The sequence below is a fragment of the Lepidochelys kempii genome, chromosome 2 (assembly GCF_965140265.1).
Source record: "Lepidochelys kempii isolate rLepKem1 chromosome 2, rLepKem1.hap2, whole genome shotgun sequence".
Classification (NCBI taxonomy): domain Eukaryota; kingdom Metazoa; phylum Chordata; order Testudines; family Cheloniidae; genus Lepidochelys; species Lepidochelys kempii.
In genome coordinates this window covers 6,775,904-6,801,924 of record NC_133257.1, presented here as the reverse complement: position 1 = coordinate 6,801,924, position 26,021 = coordinate 6,775,904, and the positions used below count along the sequence as shown (strand labels likewise).

Genomic DNA, 26,021 nt, shown 5'->3' with positions numbered 1-26,021 from the left:
GAAAGATAGGATATGAACTAGCAAATTCTCATCCTGGCTGATGATACAGGCAGGCTGCAGATTCTTATGGGACAAGATGCACTTGCTTTACAGATTGGAATCCCTATGTCTTTCAAACACAGGCTAGAAATCCCTTTAGCCTAGGTCCAGCACTTCCCCCAGTTCAGTCGCTGTTCCTCAGGTGTCGTCTTGTGTATGGAGTGAAGAACAACAGATGATGTTACTCCCTGCCTTATATGCCTTTTGCATATGGCAGGAACACTTTGTTTCCAAGCTTGGTTTCCAGACCAGTTTGTTGAAAAATAACATCCCAAGACAGAGACATGTAGTCTGATCACATGTCCTTGTAGAGTCATAGCTGCCATCACTCACAGGCTGTCTGGAGCTTTCTCAGGAAGTCTCACCAGGTGGGAGATGAGCTTCCCCCAAGGCTTATTGTTTTCCCTAATGGCCCATTGCTCTGAATAGGCCCTTCCCCACCCACTGTCTATACTGAAATCATCTTGTCTAGGGGGTGATACCCAGATGTAACTACATTTGAAATACAGATACATAGTCAGTATTTATAACTTCAGATACAAAAATGATACATGCCTACAAATAAGATAATCGTATTCAGCAAATCATAACTTTTTCAATGACACCTCACATGACTTATGAGCAAAATACATTATAATTATGACATAATCATAACATAATATACTAAGACAGATATGGGGTGCAGTGTCATAACTCTAATTACACCTTCTCCCTCCTTAGTAAGCAATTCAAGGCTACCATGAAGCACATTGGATCCCTAACCTCCTTTGTCCTGCCACTTTGGGTATGTCTACACTGCACGCTCACCCTGGGCTCTGACTTCGGTTTGAGCTTAAGACCTGCTTCCATCCACATACAGATCAGACTGACTCAGGTCAGCAAGAACTCAGGACCTAGGTCGTAGGATCCTGCTAGGAGGGTGGGTCAGAGCCTGAGCCCTGCTGTGACTCTGGTTCCAGGCCCTGTCATTTTGGAGCGTGGCTGCAGTTCAGACCCAAGTCAGAAGGTCTGAGCAGTGCAGTGCGGACATGTTAGCATGGCTGTGAGGCCCTGGTCCAGCCACTGTAAATCGGTGTTTCCAAGCCCCATTGTAAACCAGAAGTCCACAAGCGCATGCCCCACAGACATGGGTTTACCATGCAATGTAGTCATACCCTTTGCGTCTATTAGGCCTTGTGGTCTCTGGGCTTTCTCCCTTGGAAGCAGCACCAGACGCCAACTCCTTTTCTGAAGGACATTGCTTTCCCCACAAAGCACTCTGTTTTGCTGATCTGCATCTTCTAATTAAGAATAAAAATCTTTGGGGGAGAGGCAATGGAAGCAGGGGCAGGGGAGAAGAAATAAAAAAAACAAAGTTTGAAAGAGGGTGTGCAATTCACATTCTGGGCATGCACAGTGCTAATACACCTTTCCATCTACAGCTGCCCCCTTGCACAGCTCCAGGCCCCGCTCACACAGGGGGGATGTCTCAGATGCCTTGGAACCGGAGCACTGTCCCTCTGACAGTGAGGGGAAAGGGGGCTTGGAAGCACTTTTCGTGTTGGTGTTTGCGGCTCAGCTCCCTCCCTTTCTTCTGTGCAAGCCATGCTATGTAATTAGCAACCTCACTAGGGGCAGGAGGGGGGAGGGAGAGATCAAAGGGAATGGGGGTGAAACAAGGGGAGAAAGAAGGTCAATGGTGGGAGGATGTTGAGATTGGGGGAAAGGGAGAGTAAAGGGTGAGGGGGGCAGATGAGACCAGAGAGTAAAATGAAATGGGGGGGGGGGGAGAAGAAAAGGGGTCTAAGGAGCATGTTGAGGAGGTGGGAGGGAGTGGACAAATCTGGAGCTGCCATGGCAGGCCCTGCTGCTGACAGCCAGCACCCACTGGAGACTGTAAGGCCAGGCTGCCCCTGGTGGGCTGTCCCTGTAGGGAGGGCCCTGCTTGCTTGTTTGTCTCTCTCTTGCTTGCTCCCATGTCAGGAGGAAGATGCCCTTGTCCTGCCCAGTAGCTAAGGCCCAGGGTGGGTGACAGGGGAAGTGCCTTCTGTTGGGAAAACACAGGTGAAACAGGTCCCTGCCCCAGAGCAAGGGTGGGCAGCAGCCTGGCCGAGTGCCCTTTTTTTTTTGGTTCCTGTTCAGACTGCCTGCAGAAGAGGGACAGGATCCCTTTCCTCCCCCTGTTCTGAGCTGTAGCCTAAGGAGGAGGGCAGCATGTCCTAAGAGCCTGGCAGGATGCTCAGAGAGCTGGAGTCCCCCACCTCCTTACTGCCTCTTTACCCTCCCCGTGCTCATTATCTTCCCCTCCTCTCTCTCTGCTTCCCTCTCGTCTCTCCCCTTCTTCCTTCTCTTTCCCGGTGTCTCCCCCTCTCCTCCCTTCATTCACAGGCAGCTCCTTGCCGGGAGGACGCAAGCTTTTCCAGCTTCCTTGCTGGTTAAACTCAAACCACTCCCCGCCCCTCTTTCATGAGGCTGCGTCCCAGCCAGCGAGCGCCTGCTTCATCCAAAATGGGACGGGCGCAGATCGGCCGCCTTCCCCCGTAACCTGCTCTCCCTCGCTCCACACGCTCCCCCTTCCCTGCGCAGGTTGCCGCATGGCAACCCAGCCGTGCGCGCAAGGAGGGTTCATCTTTGCTCCTTTCTCCTGCCAGGGGAAACCTCTGTCTGGGGCAAATAAACCCAGGAGCCGGAATCCGAGGGCTTGGCCATCGCCCCCACGGGTAACTTCCAGCCTCTCTCGGCCGGGGAGAGGCCCGCGGCAAGGCGTGGCGGCTCGCACTGTACCACACGGCCCGTGCCCCTGGACCGAGGCAGGGCGCATCTTCTCCCTGGCGAGCGGGGCTGGCTCGCCGGCGACCTGCCTCGCTTGCATTTCCCAGGCACTTCCCTTGTGTCTGGGGACGCAGCGAGGGAGGGGAATGCTGGCCAGGAGGAGGGAAGGAGACGGCGATGGAGGGAAGCGGGAGAGGAGGCAGGGGACAGGGAGCGCGGGGTCGGAAGGGGAGAGGTGGAGCGCGCAAGGGTGCGCCTATCTGTCCCCCCCCCCCTTCTCTCCTCCTGGCGCTCTGCTTCTCTCCATTCCGGCCGCGCTTCTGCCCCCCCTCCCCCTTAGCCCCCTTGTGCCTGGAGCTCCCCAGCGTGCGGGAAAGAGCCTCTCCAAAGGGAGCGAGCCTCTGAGGTCCCCGCGCCTCGCCGCGGGCTTCCCCTCTCTCCGCCGGGGCGCTGCGCTCCATCCGATCCGGCTTCGCGCCCAGCCCGGCCTCGCTGCTGCTGTGGCTGCAACCTTCCCGGGGGCTGGGAATTACCTACCTGGGCTCCTCACCACGCTGACACTTGAATGTGGTGATTTATGTGTAAGCAACAGCACACGCAGTAACCACCGCTGCCTCCCGCTTCCCCTTCCCCTCCCGGCTCCCCGGCGGAGCAAAGTTCTCCGGCGAGGCTGCGATGCCCGGTTCGGAGCGCTCCCTCTGCTCCTGCAGCTCTCCGTCCCTCTCGAGCCCGGCCAGCGGAGCATGTGTCCGGGTAGGGGCTCGGTCTATAGCCGCCTGTTCCAGAGCTCGGTGTGTGTGTGTTTTATCCCTCCCTCATTGCCAGCCCTGCCTCCCTCCCTTCAGCCCTGCCTCCCCCCCCCCCACTCTAATATGTGATCTGGGAAGCTTATAAAAGCCTGATGTAATCCTTAATGCAGCCTCTGGCTACACAGACTGGATCTAGTTTCACAGAGAGGGAGAGCGAGCGAGCGTCTCAGAAGTGGGAATTAAAAAGAGGGAAAGGGAAAAAAAAAAAAAAGCAGAGAGACCCCAGTGGATCTTAACCAACGTCTCTTTCCGGGGAAGACCGTCCTCTCTCTCCACACTGGTGGGAAAGCTACCCTGATCCTTCCTTTAATTTTTTAAAAAAGAAGACTTGCTTGTCTCAGTGGATCTAATCATTGGTTGGTTTTTAATTGTCTTTCCCCCGCTCTGCTGAGGATTCCTTTATTGATTGCTTTCCGCGTTTCTCTCCCAGCCGCCTTCCTGCAGAGACACCAAAGGTATTTTTCTTTTAGTTTTTTTTTTTAAATCAAAGTTAAATATTTTGAATAAAGGAGAGAGTGGGGCGGGTGGGGAGGGGAAGGGGGGGGGGAGGGAAGAGGGCGAGCGAGCCAGAGCGCTGCCTCATTCTCCAGGACTTCACATGCTGCCAAATGTTTGTTTGGTTACCCCTGGATTTGTTGGTGGTTTCCATTTGGAATTGGACAGAAAGGGAGAGCGGGATATAATCTAGAAAGTCCATCAGGTAAGAGGCTTCTTTCTTATTGATGGGGGCCCGGGTGGGAAGAAAGAAAGGGACACTTCCCCGGCTTGCTATCCTGCTTTGGATGGAATGTGGGGACTTCTAATCATGGGAAGGGAAGGGAAAAAAGCAGGACCCGAGAATGAGAATCTGAGGTTCCCTTTTGAACCAGACCAGGAGATCATGTTAACCCATTCCCCCTCTCCGGTACATACTTTCTCCTCCCTTTCAGTTCCAAATCAAAGCTTCCTACCTTCGATGTGAAGTTTTGGAGCTTTTGTAGGCGCGGGTCCGGTCTGTAAAAGAAACCGGCACCGTGGAAAATATTGATGCGCTTAGAAAAAGCGCATGGATGTACGCACAGCCCGGGGAAATGAAGCGCCCCTCCATAGGGATGCTTTTGGGGAACGGGGGGAAGGATATGAAAGCAAACCGACGGGGGGGGGGAGAAGAGGAAACTAGCACCCTCCAAAGATTTCCACCATGCTGCAAAGCCAACGTGGTCTAAGCTGCAAAGTAGCATGGGGCTAACTGTTGTTGAGAGGCAGATTTCAGGCTGACATGCCCTATACTGTGTTTAGTCTGCGAGGTTGGAAAACAAAGTGTGTGATGGAATCGCAGTTGTGTTTACTTACAGCGGGAGTGAATTGCCTTTCCACCCCAGCCTCTCTCTCTCCAGGGGAGTTTTGGTAGCCATCCGTCCCTTCCTTTTTTGTTTTGTTTATCATCCGCGCACCGCTGCAGGCAATCATTTGAAAAGGCGCAAACCTTTACTGTCCCTGTGTCTCCAGGTCTCCCCCAACAACACTTTGTCTCACATCTTAGAAAACGATCCTTTAACATAGGTGCAGATCAAAGCTCTCCCCCCTCCTGCCCCCCAGTTTCCAGTGCGGCTGGAGATATTACCTGCTCAGTATTTTAAAACCCAAGCTCGAATTATCCAGCACTGTGAAAAAAGAAGACTCCATCAGGGATGCTTAATTACAAGGCACCTTGTTCTAAATCACCCTGTGTGGCAACGAACAGCAGAATTTGTCGGTCTTTCCCTCTCCCCATCCACCTCTTCCTTTTTAAAATATATTTCACTGCGTGACATTCTATGTAGATGACATGATGGAGGTGGATCAAGGTACGCTCCAGCCTTCACACATAGATATTTCGGCCAGGGCTCTTAGAAGGCTGTTAGGAAAGAGAAGGCTGAGGATTAATATGTATTTTTCCCAGCAATGTCCAACCGGATTCTGTCCAAGCACCGGATACAAAGAGGCAGGAGCTGTACGAATAATGTCACGGGTTTTCAATAAACTCAGCAAGATAGCTGGTACTTTTTTATTTACTGGAGCGCAGGGAGGCAAATGTATGACTCATGCAGGGTACCACTGCCCAGTTCATGCGAATAGTCCCAGTGAATTAATTGCACCGAGGAACGTGAGTATCAAGGCAAGGTCAAGGAGCCAAAAGGCAGAAAAAAAATAATAACAGAACAGCCCCAGCTCTGGCGAGGCTCTTGCTATGCTCAGCTTCAAATTCTCTCGAAATATGTCTCTGGCAAGGTCCAGCGCAGTTGACATGACTGGCGAGAGGGAAGAGCAAAACCCACCTTGCTCAGAGGCTAAAACCTGCCCGTTCTAGTGAAGCGATTTTCAGCGCCTGAGATGCAAATGATCTCTGGAAGAAACACCCTGGGAAGGATGCTGTCATTGGACAAACAGGCGGACATTTGGAAGCACTTCGTGCCTGGTAAACGGGTCTCCCCCTTCCTTTCCCTCTCCCTTTACCTGTTGATTCTTTCTTTCTTTCTTTCTTTCTTTCTTTCTTTGATCTCAATCGGCAGTTGCAGCCTTATTAAATTACCCCAGGCAGGCGGTGGAGTTGATTTTAGCGACTTTAATGAGGGCAGAGCACTGGGGGAATATTAGTAATAATGGGCATAAGCTTTGGCTATTGCGAAAAGAAAATAGATCAGCGGCAAGAGGAGCTTGGAAGCTGCATAAAGATGGGATGGGAGGCAGCCTGGGGATGTAATGAGAACAACCCCCCCCCTCCCGCGTCAAATGTATATCACATTGATTCCAAATTCACCTCGGTCCTGCAGTTCTTACTCCGGCTTCTCTCTCCGTTCTCGGGACCAACTCCCCCTCGACGCCCCTGGGAGTTGATTTGATCCAATGCCTATAACCGCTTTGCTTCGGATGCTGCTGAAAATCGCAGCGGCTGTAGATGCGGGCAGCTGGGAGGGGGTGTCGATCCGAATGGGGCACGTTTTTCATAATCCTTTGGGAAAGGGGGGGGGGGCAAGGGGTGAAATGCTTTAAAAATCCAGACCGTTCCCACTGAGTGATAGGCTCCCAAATGGAGAGACAGAGAGGCTGTACTGACTGTCCTTTGCTCCGGGAGCTGGAGGCGCTGGCAGAGATCTCATTTCACTTTCTAATCAAGGAGCAAGGATTATTTCGCCCCTGCTCGGTGGAGCTCTTCCATTCCGAGTTATCCCGGGGCCAGTGCGCATTATGCCTCCCGAACTGACTTCACTGCGGAGGACGCACTGGAAAGAGCTTAAAGGGGGGGGGGGGGCGCACTCCTGGCGCCTGGCCCTTGGCAAATCACCCGCAATTGAGCACTACCTGGGAAATTGAAATAGATGATCCTTCGCAGAATTACAGACCTGCGAGCCTTCCCTTCCCCAGCCAATCCCCTGGCAGGTTTTGAACAAGGAGATTTTGAATCCTCTGGGCTTGTGAGCACCATTGGGGTTGAAATGGTCTGCACGCTTCAAATGGATGTTCAGAGCGAGAGGAAAACGGATGGCTGGATGCATAACAGGTTCCAGTAAAGACTGAAGTGCCATGGTTATGTATATCTGTTTATGGCTGTGCGTGATTAAGGGCGGTAGCAAATCTTCATAGCGCCACTGTGAGGTAGATAAATATTATCCCTCCCCCCCTGATTTATAAACACGGGGAAACTGAGGCAGAGAGGGTAAATTAGTCGTCAGGGATTTGCGCTCCCCAGACGCCTCTGCCCCTCTGATTGGAGGGGGAGAGAGGGGTCCCAGTCCGCTCTCAGAGCTAAAGGCACTTGCCAGGAGCTACCCCCGAGAAGGAGAGAAGCCACCTGCTTTGTAACTCCCTTCCTTTGGTCTCAGGAGGGACGCGCAGCTGGGAGTCTACTCCCCAAGCTTGAGATGAACTGCAAGGCGCCGCTTTGTCTGCCTTCCCCCTGCTTTCTGAGGTTACTGGCCCCACCATCCAGGCCAACTTCTGCAAGCCCCTGGGGGCGGGGGGTTAAATAAAGCTAATAACCCAGCCAAATCTCCCATTTCTAACCCACTTTAGCAAACCCCATCAGAGATTTATCATGGGCAGGGTTAGCTTGAGAAGGATTATTACAGTCTCCTGCATTTAATACTGCACAGCTCCAGATAAACTAAGAGAGGGAGAGGGAGAGTGTGTGTGTGTGTATTTGGTAGGGGGAGGGGAAGAGGCTGTGTAGATCCATTTTTTTCTTTCTTGTTGCAAAGGACCCTGAGCCACTATCGTCCTTGCTGTAACTCAGCTGACTTCAGTGGATTTACACTTTGGCTGGATTTGGCCCTGGATGTTCTTGGGGTCTTTTTGGCTGGATTTAGCTATTCCTGATGACACAGAGTGACAGAGAGATGGCGCTCGCTGCTCAGTTATACTCCACCTGGGGGCCAAGTCTCTCTCTCTCTCTCTCTCTTTTAAAGTTAAATACCACTAAAGAATTGGGTTCTTTTCCTGCACTTTAAAAAAGCAGAGAAAGATGATGATGATAGCTGGAAATGCAATAAGTAAGTCTTCAAAACCTCCAGCGAGAGAGACCATATCAAAGGCGATTTAATATTTTTCCTTCTGTCCATAAAACATTTCCTTCCCAATCCAGAGATTTTCCTGATGCTGTTTAATCAACCGCTTCTCCCCCTTCGGCATCGCCTGGGTTTGAACATCAGCCTGTAAAACAGAGAATCTGTTCTGATTCTCCTCTACGGTGAAGAGATGCTGTCTGAATTAAATCGGCTCTGTATGTATAATAGGCTGTGCATAGATTTCATATCCAAGCCAATTAAGTGGGCACGTGTCTGCCCTTTGCCATGGTTTGTGTGTTTACTGTCTCCTTACACCCTCTGATGTCTGATAATAAGATGCTACTTGTGAAATGGTAAGATGGTGGGGGGTAAGGAGGAAGCATGTTTTAAGTCCACTCTTGCAGAAGCTTACTCACTTGAGTAACTTTACTCACCTAAGTACTCCAGTTACTCATGGGCATAAGTGTTTTGCAGAAATTGGGCCCTTATTTTCTTCATGGGGGATGGATGCTGATGGTGGTAAGGGGGTTAACTGGGTCTTCCTGAGCAAAGCTAAAATCAAATGTATTTTTTTCCCTAAGAAATGCAGGTCTTTTTAGGGTTATTTTTTGTCCTTAGTGTGCAAATGAATTCACCTTCTAACAAGCCCAGCCTATGAAGGCTGAAGTGGGTCTGTTAGGAAATACCTGCCTGCCTCTCAGCTTTCGCTGACAAGCCTGTGTTCACCTGTTGCTAGGTATAGGAATGGCTAATTAATTACCTGCAGAAAATCTGCAGTGGTCAACAAATGAACCAAAGCCCGTTTTTGAGTCTGAGCCTGTGTTTCTTGGGCACTCAAACCTCTCCTGTTTGATCTCCAGGGGTGTGCAAGGAGTGCAGGGTTTGTGCACACCGGGGGGTGGGTGGGGTCTGACTGGTCCCTTTCTAAAGATACCTTCTCTTAGAAAAACTAAAGTAAACACACTCCAGTGTGGGTCTTAAAAAACAAACAAACACAAAGAAAAAGCTTTGGCATCTGGCCCGGTGATTTGTAGAGAACAGTCTCTATTGATCGTACTGCATTATATGGGACTAGCACAACATGTCTGCAGACAAAGTGCTGTGTGATATCTGGCAGCAGGATGCATCAACTACCAAGCCCACCAAATATGTATCTATATAAAGCTTTGCTTGTCTCAGTTCTGCTCCCTGGGGAAATGTTGCCTTCCATGCTTGTCTGGAGATCCATCTTGGCAGGGGGCGTTTGGCATGTGGGTGCATGTTTCATTGGGTGGAACAGGCAGCACTGGAGACTGGGATTGCAGGTTAGTGGGTTAACTGCCAGTCCCTACTGTGTGTGCGGTTAATGTGGGGATAAGTTGATGCAGACTGGAATGTGGAGTCTGGCTGGAGACAAGCACAGCGTATCGTTCAAGCTGCCCCTGGACATTGCCCTACCAGTATGATCGGCAGTAGCCCTTGCAGTTCTTGGGACCAGTCTGACACTACTGAAATCAATTGCAATTTTTTGCCCTTAACTTCAGTGGGAGCAGGATCCTGAGCCACCACCACCCTGGTCTGCAGCAGCCCTGGCTCTCCCAGTCCTGGGGCACTACACAGCTCTGGCAAAGCCATCGCAATTCTGATTGGTAGGATCTTCTACTCTTTCAGTAGTGGATGTCCCAGTCACAGCTCTTCTTAACAACGCCTCTAAACTGTCTTGCATTAGTCCCTGCTATTCCAGTATGAAGCTCCTCCTGCACAGGGTACGCTAACGGTACCAGCATATTAAAGGTTGCATGGTGGTCCAGTGGTGCGGAGAAGCATTCATGCGTGGCTAGGCTGAGACCACCAAATTCTCTTCACAGGTCCTTTGAACAAAAATCTTTACTGTTCTGAGCTGAGTGAAACCAGTTTGACCAAGGTTTTAACTCAACCCATAACATGATGTGAGAACACACCCTTTGTTTAAGATAGGTAAAAGGGATGGTTAGGGGAACACACCTAAAACAAGATCTGATAGAGTCTGTCCAGTAACTAGCACCCTGTGGGCAGTGTGTTTGTGGCCACTGTATATTGTGACCAGGCATATGTGTGAGAGAGAACACACAAAAAGTGGGATCAGAGAGAGAGAGGCAAGAAAGCCAAAGAGTAGCCTGTGAGCATGGTGTGACCTTGGGAAAAGCTAGAGAGCTTTTGGGGCTGTTGACTAAAGAGGCTTGGGGCTGTCAGCTAGGAAATTGTTCCTTTTGTTCTTGGTTCCTTCTGCATTCGGAGAAGCAGGACTCTGTACATTCCTTGTAAATAAACAAAGTGGTATCAAAGAAAATACCTGTCTCCATCAATTCCTACTTCCAACCTGAGCATCCCCAGGAACCTGAAATGTGATTAGGCACTCAGATCAAAACAGGGGGCAACGTTACGATGGAAGGCTGTGTCAAACTCTGTTCTTCCTCCTCTCTTGCATGTATGCTGTGTTATAGATGGCTGCTTAAAACCACAGTGAGAGGTATACTTGGAATTTTATAAAATACATATAAGAGAGAATTAGAAATAAATTACGTCCCTTCAGACAGTCCATTCATCACTGTGTCTTGGTCTTGCAAATTACTTACAGACAGTCTAAGAGCAAGGGGTTTTGTATTAGTTTGATTACGCTGAGATAACATTTCGTGTTGCTCCAGGAAGCCCTCAGAAAATAAAAAAAAAGATAATATTTTAAATCAGAGGACTGCTTCATTGATGACTCCATTTTCCAAGACACACATCACTGCCTCCTTTATGGAAATTTAAATTGGTTACCTCTGTCGGAGAACATGAGAGATCATTTGCTGATTTTATTTTATTTTTTTTGGTTGGAGTGAGTTTTCTCTCCCCCGCGCTTTGTGTTTTCAAAATTAAACCAGAGGGAGTTTTTTTTTTCTTTTTCACGATCTACCTTTTGTAAAATGCCTTCAGAAGCTTTGATCAGGAAGTGGCCAGCTGACCTGAAATTAGCCATAGAGATCCTGAGCTATGTTCTGTGTGAAGTCATGCTGGATCTATGGGGCAGCATGGCATGAAAGATGAAAATAGTGTTTGGAGGAGGATTAAATACAGCGCTCTCGAGAGGAAATTGTACTGTTCCTGCCAGCCCACCAATATGAACATTTGGTGTGACTAGTCTCCACTATTTCCAATAGGACCATGCTTGGGGGCGGAAAAGCCCCACATGGTGAGATGTAACATTCCACTGTAGGTACTGAAGTGCTTACTATATGGGCACCATGCTCACAGTATAAGGAAAACACTTAGCCTGTTAGAGTGGAATGTCTATTCTAGACAGAGGTCCAGAACCGGGGCACTGACTTCACTAGAGTTACGCCATGGATGGATTTGGCCCAAGAAGTTGACCGTAGCTCTAGGAACATAAAGTCATAGAGTTTAAGGTCAGAAGGGACCACCAGATCATCTAGTCTGGCCTCCTGTATCTCACAGGCTACCATCCCCACCCAGCACCCACACACTAAATCAGACAACTGAAGTATTACAGCTCACAGGATATTAGATTATGTGCCAACGACTCCTGCAATAACAGGGAAATGATTAAGTGAGATATACCTAGGTAGTCCTGGCAAGCGACCCACACCTAGATGCTGCAGAAGCAGGAGATAAATCCCCAAGGTCACTGACAATCTGACCTGGGGGAAAATTCCTTCCTGACCCTACATATGGCAATCAGTTAGAGCCCGGGGAAGTGAGCATCAGGAATTATGAAGCAACAGCTCTGCACTCTGTCTGCACGCAATTGTAGATATTGTGGCCGAGCTATTTTTCTGAAATGTTTCTATGTTAAGCTAGGGTTGGAAGGCATCTCTCATGTCATCTAATTCATACTCCAGTGATAAGCATTACACAATTCCTGTCCATGCACTTCTCCCTTCTGTGCAGTCATCTGGTCTCTGCTCCTGCTGTCAGATTGTCCTTTGCTGACTGGAAATTCATCCTCATTTTCAAGATAAACTCGGCTGTGTGACCTTGTCCGTGGCTGTTGCCGCTGGCTCCTTATTTTGCTCTTGTTGTAGATAGAGTCCTTTCCATCCCAACAGTGTTACTCTTTACATATTTTAGAGACCGTTATCATGCTTCCCCCTTTAACTGTCATTGATATGGGGGACAGCGAGGTCTCCTTGCTTAGAGCACAGGGCAGGGAGTTGAGAGACCTGGGTTCTCGTTCCAGGTATGGAACTGACTTTCTCTGTGCAGTTAGGTTGGCCACTTAAGCCTACGCTTTCCAAAGCATCCACTAGCTTTGGGTGCCAATTCTGAGAGTCACCCAGGGCCTGATGGTCAAAGATGCTGAGTGCCCATTGAAGTCAAATGGCATTGTAGGTACGCAGAACCTCTGAAAATCAGGGGGCACAGATTGGGAGCCCAAAAATTGAGGTGGCCCAAATCAGTGGACACTTAATTTAGGCCCTGGCCTCTTTGTGCATCAGTTTCTCCACCTGTAAAATGGGGATTGTGGGCTAAATTCTTCCTTAATATAACTCCATTTACCTTGCTAGAGTCACACCTAGCAAGAGGGATGAATTTGTCCAAATGATACTTTATCCCCTTTGAGATCCTCGGATGAAAGGCACCACACTAACACAAAGCATGAATTTACTTTATGGCATTAGCATGCACCCCTTCGCCTTTCCTTGTGAGTCCTGTTCGCTCACACTCTCTCAACCTGTATCATGATACTTTTTTATAAAAGCTAAGACCCTAGGAGTGGGCCCATTACTGCATGTGCTAGCTGCCCTTCCCCTGCCTTCTAGACTGGCCAGGTATAACCCTTTTCATAATGAAAGCAGTCTCACTGGGTAATCATTTGACCCAACTCTATACTTTGGCTGATAGCCCACACCCTTTGTCTCTGCAGATGACTCAGACAGGGATGGGAGTCAGTTTCAAGCTCCCTTATTTAGCAACAGTGTCCTTTCTTTGAAACATACATCCATTGGTTGCTGGCACATGCATTTCCCTCATCAGGTCAGTATAACTTCCAAAGGAAATTTGTTCTGATGGGCTCACTTATGTCGAAAGCCCTGTTGATGGATTGATTGATTTACCGCATAGGTTTGTTCGTTATACGGGTCAGTTATTCATTAGATGTTGCCTTCGGGTGCTTGGGATTTATAGTTGCCACCATGCAAAGTTTGAATAAATCGGCATGCTCCTAAGCTGACCCTTTGAGTCTATTTCTGTACCAAGCATGTGTCTTTTAAGAATATTTGCCTATTCCTGAAATGCCTTGCTAATTCCATTGCACCATTCCACGCTGACTAGCAATTCCAAGCCATTGCATGAGCGCACTCAGAGTGCTGCCCAAAGGCACATTATTGTCCCAAAGATACCTGACATGCACGGTCTTGTCATTTCAGTGATAAATTTTTTTTCTCCGTCACCCCACTTAAGCATCTGGAAATGGGAAAGGGAAGCTTGAAAAACCTTTAATCAAGCACCAAGGGGGAACAGAAATCTGATTTTAAGTAGCTGCACTGATGCCTAGAGCATTAAAGAGCTTGCCCTGCTAATCTTTACTTTTCATATATTGTTCTACAATCAAATCAGTCCTATTGAGCTGAACCGTGGGTTAATTGCTGATGGAAAACTCTTAGTGTCTGTGCTCAGGAAGAAGGGAATGGAGGGAGTGTGTAGGCTTGTGGAGTTCGCTGCAAGCTAACCACATGTGGGAGAATGTAGGAGGGCCCCGATTCCCGCACATGCCTTAGCCAGTGTAGCAAGACAGGAAGGGGCAAGCATAGGATCCAGAGATTCACAGGGGGAGAGGGGAAGAATAATCACATTGGACAAATACTTAGACACCAGTTATATTTTAGGGCCTATATGGGATGATGTGTAATGACAGTGATTCTTGCTCCTGTGAAATGGGTTGAACTGAACTCTGTATTAAGGTTTGGGAGGGAATTGTGGCTGAGTCATCATGAGTTGTTCCTCTGATGCACCCAGCGGGGACAGCGTGTCCATTGGGACCCTGTAGTGTAGTCAGCAGGACATGCCAGGACTGTGAAGTCCAGGTCAGTAATAAATACTGAGCACAGACAGTTAATCTGTGTCCAGAACATTTTAATAGCTAAAAACAATTTAAAAAAAAATCCCATATACCTTGTACTGGCCCAATGGCTCCTGCCAATTTTGTACATTTTAAAAAATGGTATTGGTTAGCACGATAGTCCAGAATTTCCGATTCTTAAAAAAAAGATATTTTTGCAGTTGGCAGAACAGATGTTTGTGATCTGAACCAGGGGGTAGCAGGAAACAGGCCCTGCAGGGGGTTATGGGAAATCCCAGTGCAATGTCCGTTAGCCTTGGGAGTCAATTAAGCAAAATAAAAAGTAAGGCTAAAATATCAGGAAGGGCTTCGTAGCAGCGAGGTGATGATTGTTGTTGCGTAAATTTCTAAAGCATCCCTCGCTGCAGTAGCTGGACAAGTGCATGGAATGGCCCCTGGCACCGTTCTGGCTCCCACCCAGTGTGGGCTGGAAACTTTGAACATGGAAAAATCAGGAGAAGAATGTTAAGGAATATTTGTGGTGCTGCCTGTTCCCATGTTTCCAAATATCTCTGCTCTGCACGCTCAGATGGGTTGCATTGAGTGACCCAGCTCATCCCGTTGGGGAATATCTGAGTGAAGAAGTAGCTTTTGTATCCAGCCTGGAGATGGCTCAGAGTCCTGGTCTGAGTTGCTCCATGGCCTCAGGCCCTCCGCTGAGAGAGCTCCAGTCTTGGCAAGGAGTAATGTGGGCTCTGCTGGCTAAGTGTCCTGTTTGGATGCAGCTACCATGCTGAGCTTCCCAGCTGGGTCCAAGCACATTAGGGCCGTATGAATGATGACCAGGAGGTCTGTAAGCCATTTAAGCTGACTTGAAGACAACCCTAGGGCAGTGATTCTCAAGCTGTGGGCCACGGACCTCCTGGGAGTCCACAGACTGTCTAAGATTTCCAAAGGGGTCTGCACTTCCATTCAGAGTTTTTAAGGGGTCCATAAATGAAAAAAGATTGAAAACTGCTGGACTAGGGAACACAGTGTAAGGAAGAATCCTCCATGGACCGTTGTGGGACTGACAAGCCACCAGGTCTGTTCCGTCTGTAACCATTCTTGTTCTTTGAGTATCTTTCGCTGGCTGCAAGCTTTGATCTGCGAGGCTTATTGACCAGGGTTCTATTAGAAGGAAGGAAGTCTGGTGGGTGATCACTTAGATGCCCATCTTCGGTCCCTCCCAGTAAAACTGCAGAACAACGAAGCTGGCAGGAATGGCTCCTGAGAGCACTGCACGGTTCTGGATGGAGAGGGCTGCACTGCATGACCTTACAAGACAGCCTAGCCCTGTCCCCTGCAAATGCAGATTCTGCTCACTTTGCATTGGGGATATGTCGTCACCTTCTCCTTGAGACCTGCCTTGGCGAAAAAGTCTATGGGTCCATCCATATCTTTCCACCCATCTAGGTCTTAGACTAATCCTGCCCTCAACAGTGGTCATTAACACAGGCTTCAGAGTCCTTGCTCTACAATATTAATGCACCTGGCCTGATTGCATAATGTTTCACCTGTGGTGGGGAGTCCGTTCCCTACTGCGGCTGGCAATCACCGTACACCCTACATCTCTCCCCTGAATTCCTTCGCTGAGCTCCACGTTCTCCTTGCCTATACCAAGACTAAATAGCTAGGCTTGGCTCAGGGGGCATTTGCAGGGGCTGTGAGAAGGGAGATTCCACCCCCATCAGCTGTGCTCTAACTAGTGCAGACTTGGGGAAACCCCTTCTTCCCCAGCTCTGTGGGGCTAATGGCTGGTGGACCCACCAACATCAGCTCTGATCCTGCAGTGTGTGAGTTTGGTGGAGCTGCTGCTAGCTGGGGCTCTGCACTTTCAGGGTGTTCAGACACTCAGCACTGGATCCAGAAGCCTGCCTGACCCTCACCCTGGGCAGCAACTCCACACTGGTTACTGATTGCACAGGGACACTGTGCCCTCCACCTATGCTGAAGAGCAAGCTGGGATGCCAGCCGTTAGCTGGGAGAGGGCTGCAGAATCTCTAGGTCCTTCCCTATAGAAGTAATTGGCTGTATGTTGGGGGCACGACTGGGAAATCTCACCAGTTTCTCATTATGGCCCCAGTCTAACCAGTAGCTGTAACAATCTCTGTGCATTGTGCCAGAGCAGCAGGCAGGAAGATCAGGGAGAGGGAAGGAGGGGGAGGCAAAGGACAGGTGAGTGATTTCCTGTCATTCTGATGCAGAAAAATAAGGGGAATGATCATTCAACAAGTGTTGACGGAAGGCAGAAAACGAGACAGCGTTCGCTATTGTTGGTGATTTGCTAGGCTCGGGCTGATTAGAAGCACAAACACCTGCAAACAGATGCTATCCTCACCCGGGGTACTCAAGCTCTGCTTGACTTCCGGTAGTGCTATCCTGGTGGATGCCATGCCTTGGAGTGAAGGTCTTAGTGGAGATCACAGCAGACAAGAGAGACACCCGTATCTAGCTCAGGGGACTTGACAACATACAAGTCTCCACTGTGGTTCTTCCTACAAGATCAACTTGGGGGTGACAGGTCCAGGTGGCCTGTGACTAATACCGGCCTACAGCCCAGTCATGGACTCTACTCATTGGGCCAGGACTGTGCTTATCGAGCCTTGCAGCCATTCCACCTTGAATTTTGAGCTTGATGGAGCTTGCAAGCTAAGAGGGGCTGTGCTTGGTTAGACTTTGGATGAGCCTTCCAGGGAAAATTCCAGGGTACCCCAGGAACTTGTGCTGGTGATATAGTAGCTGGAGCTCCACTTTCCCAGAGCCAGCACGGACCAACGCCCCAGCCTGGGGCAAGGCATATTGCCCTGCTCGAGGGGTGTTCTATTTTGGACTGCTCCCCTTGTCAAAGGTCCCAAGATACTTTGGGGGAGAGCAGCTGTATTGACCATGGCATGAGGCCATATTCCAGTTCGGGTCATTGCAGTTTCCTGACCTAAAATTTCCCCAGCGGTTTCAGTTGGACACTGTATTTTGTTTCATGTTCTGTCCTAAAACTGTTGCGCAGAAGGAAATATTGCCTAGTGGTAAAGCACAGAATCAAAATTAGGGACATTGATGTGATCTTCCCAGCTCTGGCACAGGCTTCCCTGTGTGACCTTGGGAAAGTCACTTACCCTCTCCAAGTCTCATTGGTGAAATAGGTGTTACAACAGTTACCTCACGGGGGTAAGACTTTAATGTCTATAAAGCACATGCAGACCCTTAGCTAGAAGATTCGGATGATGTCTATTGTGGTGATCTGTAGGGGTGCTACCCCATTGTGCTAAGCGCTGTACACACACAGAGTAAGAGACGGTCCCTGCTCCAAAGATCTCACAGTGTAAACTGACAAGACAGGCAAAGAATGAGAGGGGAAACAGAGAGGCAAGACACTTGCCCAAGTAATAATAATTAATAACTAGCTCTGAAGTCTACCAAGGAAAAGCACGATATACAAGTTTCACAATTTCAAAGGTGGCCAGTATCATTATCCCTGTTTCACAGAAGGGGAAACTAAGGCAAAGTGAGTTGCCCAAGGTCACCCAGCGATAGAGCTGGGAATAGAGCCCAGGTGTCCCGAGTCAACCCAGCATCCTGTTCTTTGACCGGTGCTAGTTCTCAAGCAGCCATGGTAGGAAGGTTCTACAGGAGTGCCAATTGTCATTATTTGTCATTACTACTGGGTAGTGTTTAACAGCTGCTACGTTCCACTCCAGAAGTGGCTGAATTTCCACATGTAGTCCAGAGATCCCTCTCTACATAAGATTTATAAAACGCAAGCGGCATGATGTGCATGCACCGCTCTAGCGTGACTGAGTTGGTAAAACCCAAATCTCCCACCTTCAGTCACAACCCAAACACCCTGTTCGTTTCCCATTTAATGCTGGCTGTATTAAAGGCTCCCTGTGGCTTTATTTTAGCACTAAGCCCTTTTGAAGTTGTTGATGAGAAGGTATAATCTGCCTTGGAAGTTATTTGTAGATGGGAGGGGAGGGGGGAATCAGTCTTTCTGGTGAAAATGGTGGAAGTGGGAGGTTGTGAATTAATGATGCTATTCAGCAAGGTTTTCCAAAACTTGCATCCTTCATGACACATAGGCCATCCTGCCACTCGGGCACCCTTTTTAGAAGAGTGGTTCTTTGTGTTAAAACTCCTTGGCAATAGAGATTGGGAGGGCACCGCAGGAGGGGTTTATAGGGCTTAAATTGGTGCAAAACTGGCAAGACATGGCTTAGGTCACTTGTGTAGTTCCGTCAGTCTGCCCTAAACTGGAGATCTGAGAGGAGGAATATATTATGGGTTATATTGACCTGAGAGATCTGGATTCCATTGTTTTGCCCTTTATAGGAAGTCAGGGTAGATGATCACAATGGTCCCTTCTGTCCTTGGAATCTCTGAATTTATCTCTGAATTCTTGGCTTTGCTACAGGCATTTAAAAAAAACAGGAAGTATTTTTTCACACAACTCACAGTCAACCTGTGGAACTCTTTGCCAGAGGATGTTGTGAAGGCCAAGACTATAAGAGCAATCAAAAAAGAACTAGATAAGTTCATGGGGGATAGGTCCATCAATGGCTATTAGCCACGGTGGGCAGGGATGGTGTCCTTAGCCTCTGTTTGCCAGAAGCTGGGAATGGGCGACAGGGGATGGATCACTTGTTCTGTTCATTCCCTCTGGGGCACTTGGCCTTGGCCACTGTCAGAAGACCGGATACTGGGCTAGATGGACCTTTGGTCTGACCCAGTATGGCCATTCTTATGTTCATTCTGTGTCACGTTGGGCAGTCACTTAATCTCACTATGCGTTAGTTTCTCCTCTGAAAACAATGCTAATGATGCTGGCTTTCTCCCACCTTTTGTCTTGTCTTGTGGCAAGAGCTCTCTCTTACAATATGTGTGTACAGCACCCAGCTGTATGAGGCCTGGCTCTCAGCTGGGGCGTCTCCACATTACCGTCATACAAATAACAATGAGGGCACAGCCAACACCTGCCTCTGAGCCACTTTGGCTGATGATCGGTCTCTGGGCAGTCCAGTGTAGCCCAAGTGTGGAAATCCAGTGGTGGTTTCAGTGCTTGGAGGGAACCAAGAAACTGGTTTTGCATACATCTGAATTTTTTTTTGCCTTTCAGATGTTATTTATGTGGTCCACCACAAGTGCAGTATAGCAGCGGTATTTGAGTGTTATGAAACATCTCATGTAAAGAACCAGAAATTTGTAAAAGCCCCCAAACTGATGTTCTTGTCTGGACGTGCCAGGTAGTAGGAGCTGAGTAGTGGAGAAAATCTGCATTGGGTGAGAGTAACCACAGTACATTGTGCCAGCTGATCTTTGAGAACAATGTTCAGACATAGTCCATCCCCTTTCTTTATTTTAAGAAGTCCCTGTGAAAATGGTGAAACCTCAGCTGAAAATACTTGTCTTCTGGCCAAAAATAAAGATCTAATCTTTATAAATCTGGATGACTCCAAATGAGTTTGGGCAAAGTCCCTATGATTCTTAGGGCCGCTGTGGCGTGTAGAGGCCCCGATCCAGGGAACTATACAATCACTTATTTTTGTAATTTTTTTAATCTTCATTTTTTTCCAGGTGTGACTCTATTGCTGGTGAAAGGTTCCAGAGTCTCTGGAGACTCTACTTAACCCCTGCCACTGACTTGCTGGGCCAGAGCTTCGGCTGGGATACACCCGTATCCGTATCGCTCTGTTGAAGTCAGTGGAACTGGACTGATGTACACCAGCTGGAGACCTGGCCTATGTCCCCTGGCGTGAGTCACTTAGCCTAAGCGGCAAAGCACGCATCCCTGTAGTGGAAGCTGCCACATACGAGCCTCACTCACCCCTGCTGGTGGGAGTGTAGTGTAGTTTCCAGAGACCACTGAGTCCTTTGTCTCTCTGCTGAGACTGCTACCATTGGGGACAATTAGAACCAGTGATGGTGGTGCTGTTAGTGAGGAGAGAGCTGCCCTGAGAGATATGACCCATTATGCATGAGGGGCACTGCAGACCAGAGGCCTGAGCTGAATCTGTGCTCTAGGGGTGCACGGCATGATGTCCAACCTGAGCGACGAACTTGCCATCTTAACTCCTCTACTTATTTCCCATCACACAAAAATCCTGCCAGGGGTGAGGAAGGGGCAATTTAGAGGGTCTTTCTCCAAAACAATATGGTTTTTGCATCGGTCTTCTTTCCCCTGCCTGGGATGCCCCCAACATGGTTCATTGGACTTGGGGGCTGAGCAGGGTTTGCTAGAAAGAGGCAGTGCAGTCTGGCCTAGTGGGTAGAACCCACCGACAGTCAGGAGACCTAGGTTCTATTTTCTGCCTGGAATAGGCATGTTTGGTGAGTGGCCTTGGGCAAGTCACTTTCTGTGCCTCAGTTTCCCCTCCCACTCCTCCTCTTGTCTATTTTGATTTTAAACTCGGGGACAGGTGATGTCTCTTCTTGTATGGTTACATATTACCTACTAGAGGGCAGCCCTGATATCAGCAGTGCTACAGTTAGGCAAAGAAAATAATAATAAACAGTGAGTGTGGCTGAAAAGGGCCGAGCCAGAACAAGAGAGTCTGTAATATCATATCATCTGGGTACCAAGAGCTAGAGGTAATATTCCAAGAACACCTCTTGGGGCGCTGCCTGATAGATCATCTGGAATCTGCCAAATAGTGAGCTATCTACCATAAGGGATGTGCATTTAGAAGCTTACCCCAGTGCTAGTTTAGTACAGTATGCCGCATTATTGCGTGTGAAATCTCTAATGCATCTCTGATGCAAGTCTTGGCCAAGAGAGCATGTATGCCTGGATTGATTCTCTGCAAAGGATGGGGCACGTGGCTAGCAGGATGAAGTCCACTGACGTATGTGGGCACTAGCTTTGGAGAAAATGCAATGCATGACAGTACTCCCTTTGTCCAAGCTTGTAATGATTTGCATTGGCTGGAAAGGGTCTTCTTGCGCCTGCCTTTTAACTGTTTCTAAGCAGCAAAGAGGGAAACCGAGTCACTGAATTACCTCTGCAGCTGTTTAGTCTATAGCGCAGGGCCTGATTTTATTATTCCCCATTGTGCTGGCTGGCATTGTACCTTCTCACATAAGGGCTGGATATGACCCTGTGTTTATTACGTTTCACTGTGTTACCTGGAGCCTTGCATTTCATTCTCCTTTAGGCGTGTGGTCTGTGTCCATCAGTCCAAGCCTATAGTACATCTGAGCAGAGTGGAGTCCTCTGCTTGATTCTGGTGTCCTGGCTGGATTCTGATGCTGGTAATTGTATGCTGCTGACCCGAGTAACTGAGACCATTATTCTTCACTTACCCTCCTTAAAACTCTGGCGTTGTGTTACTGGCACAGAATGCCACTCCAGAGGTGACCTTCTCAGCAGTTGGTGAATAACCCTGATCAGAAAAAGTCTGATTGTTCTGGATGAAATTTGGTCTGTAAAAATAAGAGGCTAGATCCTTGGGTCCTTGATGACTCCTTTGAGCCGCTCTATTAGCACAAAGGGACCTTAAAATGGGTTTATCCAGCTACCTGGGTGTCTCCTTCCCTAGCCCTTGAGTAGGGTTTTTTCCTTAGGTAAAAGGATAAGCCTAGATCTTCTGGCTGCCCGAATGGCCCCAGGGAACAGTGGGCAGCCAGCTACATCTTAGGGCAGTCCCAGTACCAGGGACCCCCAAAGGGACTATTTAAAAAAAAAAAAGCTTTGGACCTTGCTGCTTCTGGTTCTGTGCAGAGTGCAGCTCAGCTGGATTGGAGGATCCTAGCCCAAAGTATTATAAATAATAATACCTGGCTCTTATATAGGACTTGAAATCTACTGAGGACAAGGGGCTTTACAAAGGAGCTCAGTATCATTATTCCCATTTTACAGATGGGGAAACTGAGGCAGAGAGAAGCAGTGACTTGCCAAAGGTCACTCAGCAGGCCAGTGGCAGAGCGAGGAATGGAACCCAAGTCTCCTGAGTGTAAATCCAGTGCACTACCCATAAGGCCACACTGCCTAGAATAGTAAATTAATATTGGTGATGATCTTTGAAGGTCATTGGGAAGGAAAACATCCCATCTCATTGTAAAAACATGCTACAAATAATATTTTAGGGGTCAGAGTGCTGGGGTCGTCTGACCCATGCTGCCTACTGGTCAGTCCTCCCCATCATATGACATGGCCTTTAAGAGTTTTGAGAGATCCGATAACAGGGCCTGAGGAGATATGGGGAGAGAGAAAAAGGGTCCCAGGAAGAAATAGCAGTTAAAAGGAATCCTGTTACTGTAACTTTAAGGGCGTGGAGCCTTGCAAAGCGTGGAGCAGGGTCCCCTCTCTCCCAGCCAATAAGGAAAGAGCTGGGAGAAGGGGCCAGCATAAATGCTCTCTCCTCCTGCCTAGTGGGGCACATGCCTATAGATGCTGCAGGGAGGAAGCTGGTTCCTAAGGGCCTTGCTTTGACAGGGAGCAGACAGCAGCAGGGGAAGTTCTGCCTGCTGGACCCTCCCAGCCTGAGGGTAGGAGGACAGCTGGAGAAGAAGCTGGCTAAAGCTCTGAAGCTGTCCTGAACCACAGCCCAGCTCCACGGAGAACTGTGGGAAACTCCTGCCTTAAGGAGGGACAATTGGAAGATAGCCCTGTACGTGCCAGAGAAAGAGAGGGGGAGGCTTGTTTGTGTGACATTCAGCCTTTGGGGTTGAATAAACTAGATCCTTGAAAGGGGTGCTGTTCAATATCCAAGCCTCATTGGTCTTATTACAACCCACACTTAGGGAAACTGAGGCAGAGATGCACTGCTGGTGCTGTACCAGGCTGCCAGGGTGTGCTCTAGAGAGGAGGGCCCCACACTACTTCAAGTCAGAATCTTTATGCTCCCCTTGAAAAATTGAGGGCATGGAGTTAATTGTAAAGGAAGCGCTGGTGCGTGGCCTGGGCTGTGATCTAGTTTCATGGAGATACTTATCCGGGGGTTGTCTTTGCTCTAAAACATGGAACTGTAACAATCAGCCACTTTTATGGCACCATTGATCACAAGATGAAAAACACATTTAATTCCACAGTAAGGTCACTTTTTAGTTAAAAGGAACGGAATGGACTTAATTTATAAGCCTCTCTAACTTTATAGTCTACATTTAGAGTTCTGCCTAGTATTTAGTGCCCAACACATGTTGTAAAGATTTTTTTTCAGATTTGTTGCATCATGAGGATTCTTATTTTTTCTCTCTCCCCGCCCTCCTCCTCCCCGCCCCCCAGCCAAACAGTGCATAGGTAGAGTTGAGGTGTTTTTAAATGCCAGGGAGGACATGACTGGCTGTTTGGGTTACATCTATGCTGGTGGAATGATGATGTACTTGATCATGGATGGTTAGAGGTGGAACGCTACCTCCTAACCTGCCTAGTCAGAGGGCAGGAGGAAAGAATTGGGGTTAGAAGCGGAAATGTGAGGCCGTGTGGTTTTATTCTCTGTAGTGTTTTTCGTGTGGCCTTTATCTTTGTAACGGAAGGGATTGTACTTTTCTTAAAAAACAGGCAAAGTGGGTTCTCTTTTCAGTGGTGCAGAGAGATGCCTCTAGGTGCCTGGGGCGGCTGCCCTTGAAACACTGCTTCCTGGTTGGTTTCAGTCCTAGGCGCCAGGAAACTAATAGTCTGGTTTGAATGTGGGGTGTAATGCAGTTTGCCTTGGATAGCAGTGAATGAAGATGCACTGCATGCCCTCTATTTTAACCTACATGGTTATGTAGCATTTCTAAGGCCACATGTTCACAAAGACAGGCCCCCAAATATCTCAGAATTATTAAAAAGAAAAACAACAACTTTGTGTTCTTTTCATTTGCATTCTGCTGTTAGAGCCTTTAGGTTACACTTGGGCATTTTCAGGCTTTCCCCACAGCCATGAAGCCCCAAAATGTTTCTTGTTTTTTTTAAATGAAAGCTGAGATTCTTACATAATCACATGACTCCAGAAGCTGGGGCATTAAAAAAACACACCAGATATTAAAGTTGTGAGAGTTGGTGATGCCACTTACTGTAGGAAAGGCAGAACCAAATGAAGTTAGGCCACCAGCATTACACTCCCATACACAAAACGATCAAGAAAACAAGAGGAGGCCACAATAAAATTCCTATGGGAGAGCAGAATGTATTTGTACATCTCTCCTCTATAACAATCTCCATGGAACTCTGCCTCTTCTGATGACAGCTGACAGCAGGCTCCTGAAAATGTAAAGGGTCAATTCATAGAAAAGAAAAACCTTCATGGTATTGTAGCTACATATATACGTTTCTTAGCTGGAAGGGCACTTCATCCCCATCAGTAAGAACGGTGAGTGCTCACACTTACGAAGATCAGTCTTTCTAAGTGTCTAAATGTGGATTTAGGTGTCTAAGTTTAGCAAGTTAGAAAAGGTGGGTGTAGGTTTTTAATGTGAGTTTTAAATATGGGGAAGTGGCTACAAAAAATTCCACTTGGATGGGGGAAGTGCAAGGGATAGACTGACAGGCCCTGCCTCCACCTGCAAATGCTGGGAAGATATAAAGCCCCAGGAGAGACCATTATTTAGGGTAGTACAAGAGGGTATGACGGGGAGTTGTGGGATGAAATTAAGACAAGGGAATACTGAAGATGACTATTCCTTTAAGAGTCAGAGCTGCTCAGGTGTGGAAGACCTGATAACGAGCAAAGCACTGGAAAACATGCTGAAAGGGGAAGCCTGCAGTGTCAAGGAGGGAGGGAAAGGTAGTTTAACACCTGCTCTGATAGCTCCAATTCCATTGATCAAACACTGAGAGGAGAGTAAGGTTGGAGTAGTGCGGTGACTGGAGACGGGGGAGTTGGTGAATAGAAGAGGAGCGTCGGCTCCTTGATATTGTGGTGCTGAATGCTATGTCCAACCCTCAGAGGTTCACCGGAGATCTGCGGACAGGGAGGTGGAGCTGCCATTAGAGAGGGACTGACTTGAAAGAGTGAGCAGAGATGTGACACCAAGTGGGGAGACTGAAGGAGCGGCATGTATGGAGGAGGTAGTGTAGGTGGGTATGAGATCAGAGAGCGAACACAAGGACGCAGGTATTGTGATGAGACCAGAGATTTGTCACAGGCTGGCTGGCCCTTTAAGAGGAGTTGGGCCCTGTTTCACTTGTGACTGACAAAACACCTTCCAGCTGAGACTGGACAAGTTGTTATAAAAATCAGCAAGTGCCTCAGTTGAGGGGAGGCTGGCTCTGGTGGCAGGACCTGGAGTGCTGGAGAGAGACGCAAGGGGAAAGACCCCTGGGTCCCTGCAGCCAGGTTTGGTCAGTGGAATAGCTTTCTTTGTTCTATGGTTGCTGTAATTTTGTTGGTCCCAGGATATAAAAGAGACAAGCTCCTTCTAGGGGAAGCAATGAAAGTTGGACCAATCAAAGATGTCACCTCACCTAGCTTGGTTTATGTTACTTTGTGTGTCTTCTGTTTGAAGGATAAAACTGTGCCCTGATGGAAGGGCCTGAACATACAGGAAGATTTGGATGACCTTGTAAACTGGAGTAATAGTAATAGGATGAAATTTAATAGTGAGAAGTGTAAGGTCACGCATTTAAGGATTAATAACAAGAATTTTAGTTTAAGCTGGGGACGCATCAATTAGAAGTAACAGAGGAGGAGAAGGACCTTGGAGTATTGGTTGACCACAGGATGACTATGAGCCGCCAATGTGATATGGCCGTGAAAAAAGCTAATGCGGTCTTGGGATGCATCAGGCGAGGTATTTCCAGTAGAGATAAGGAGGTGTTAGTACCATTATACAATGCACTGGTGAGACCTCACCTGGAATACTGTGTGCAGTTTTGGTCTTCCATGTTTAAGAAGGATGAATTCAAACTGGAACAGGTACAGAGAA

At 48.3% G+C, this 26,021-nt stretch overlaps 1 protein-coding gene across 4 annotated transcripts in view; it reads left to right on the top strand.

Annotated features, from left to right (window-relative positions):
- Positions 1-3,745: 3,745 nt before the first annotated feature.
- Positions 3,746-26,021, top strand: part of ADGRB1 (adhesion G protein-coupled receptor B1) — a 372,262-nt gene continuing 349,986 nt past the window's right edge. For all 4 annotated transcript variants that reach the window (XM_073329984.1, XM_073329983.1, XM_073329982.1 and 1 more), the window contains exon 1: positions 3,746-4,054. The gene's annotated coding sequence lies outside the window, so the exon portion shown is untranslated. The remainder of the gene's footprint in view (positions 4,055-26,021) is intronic.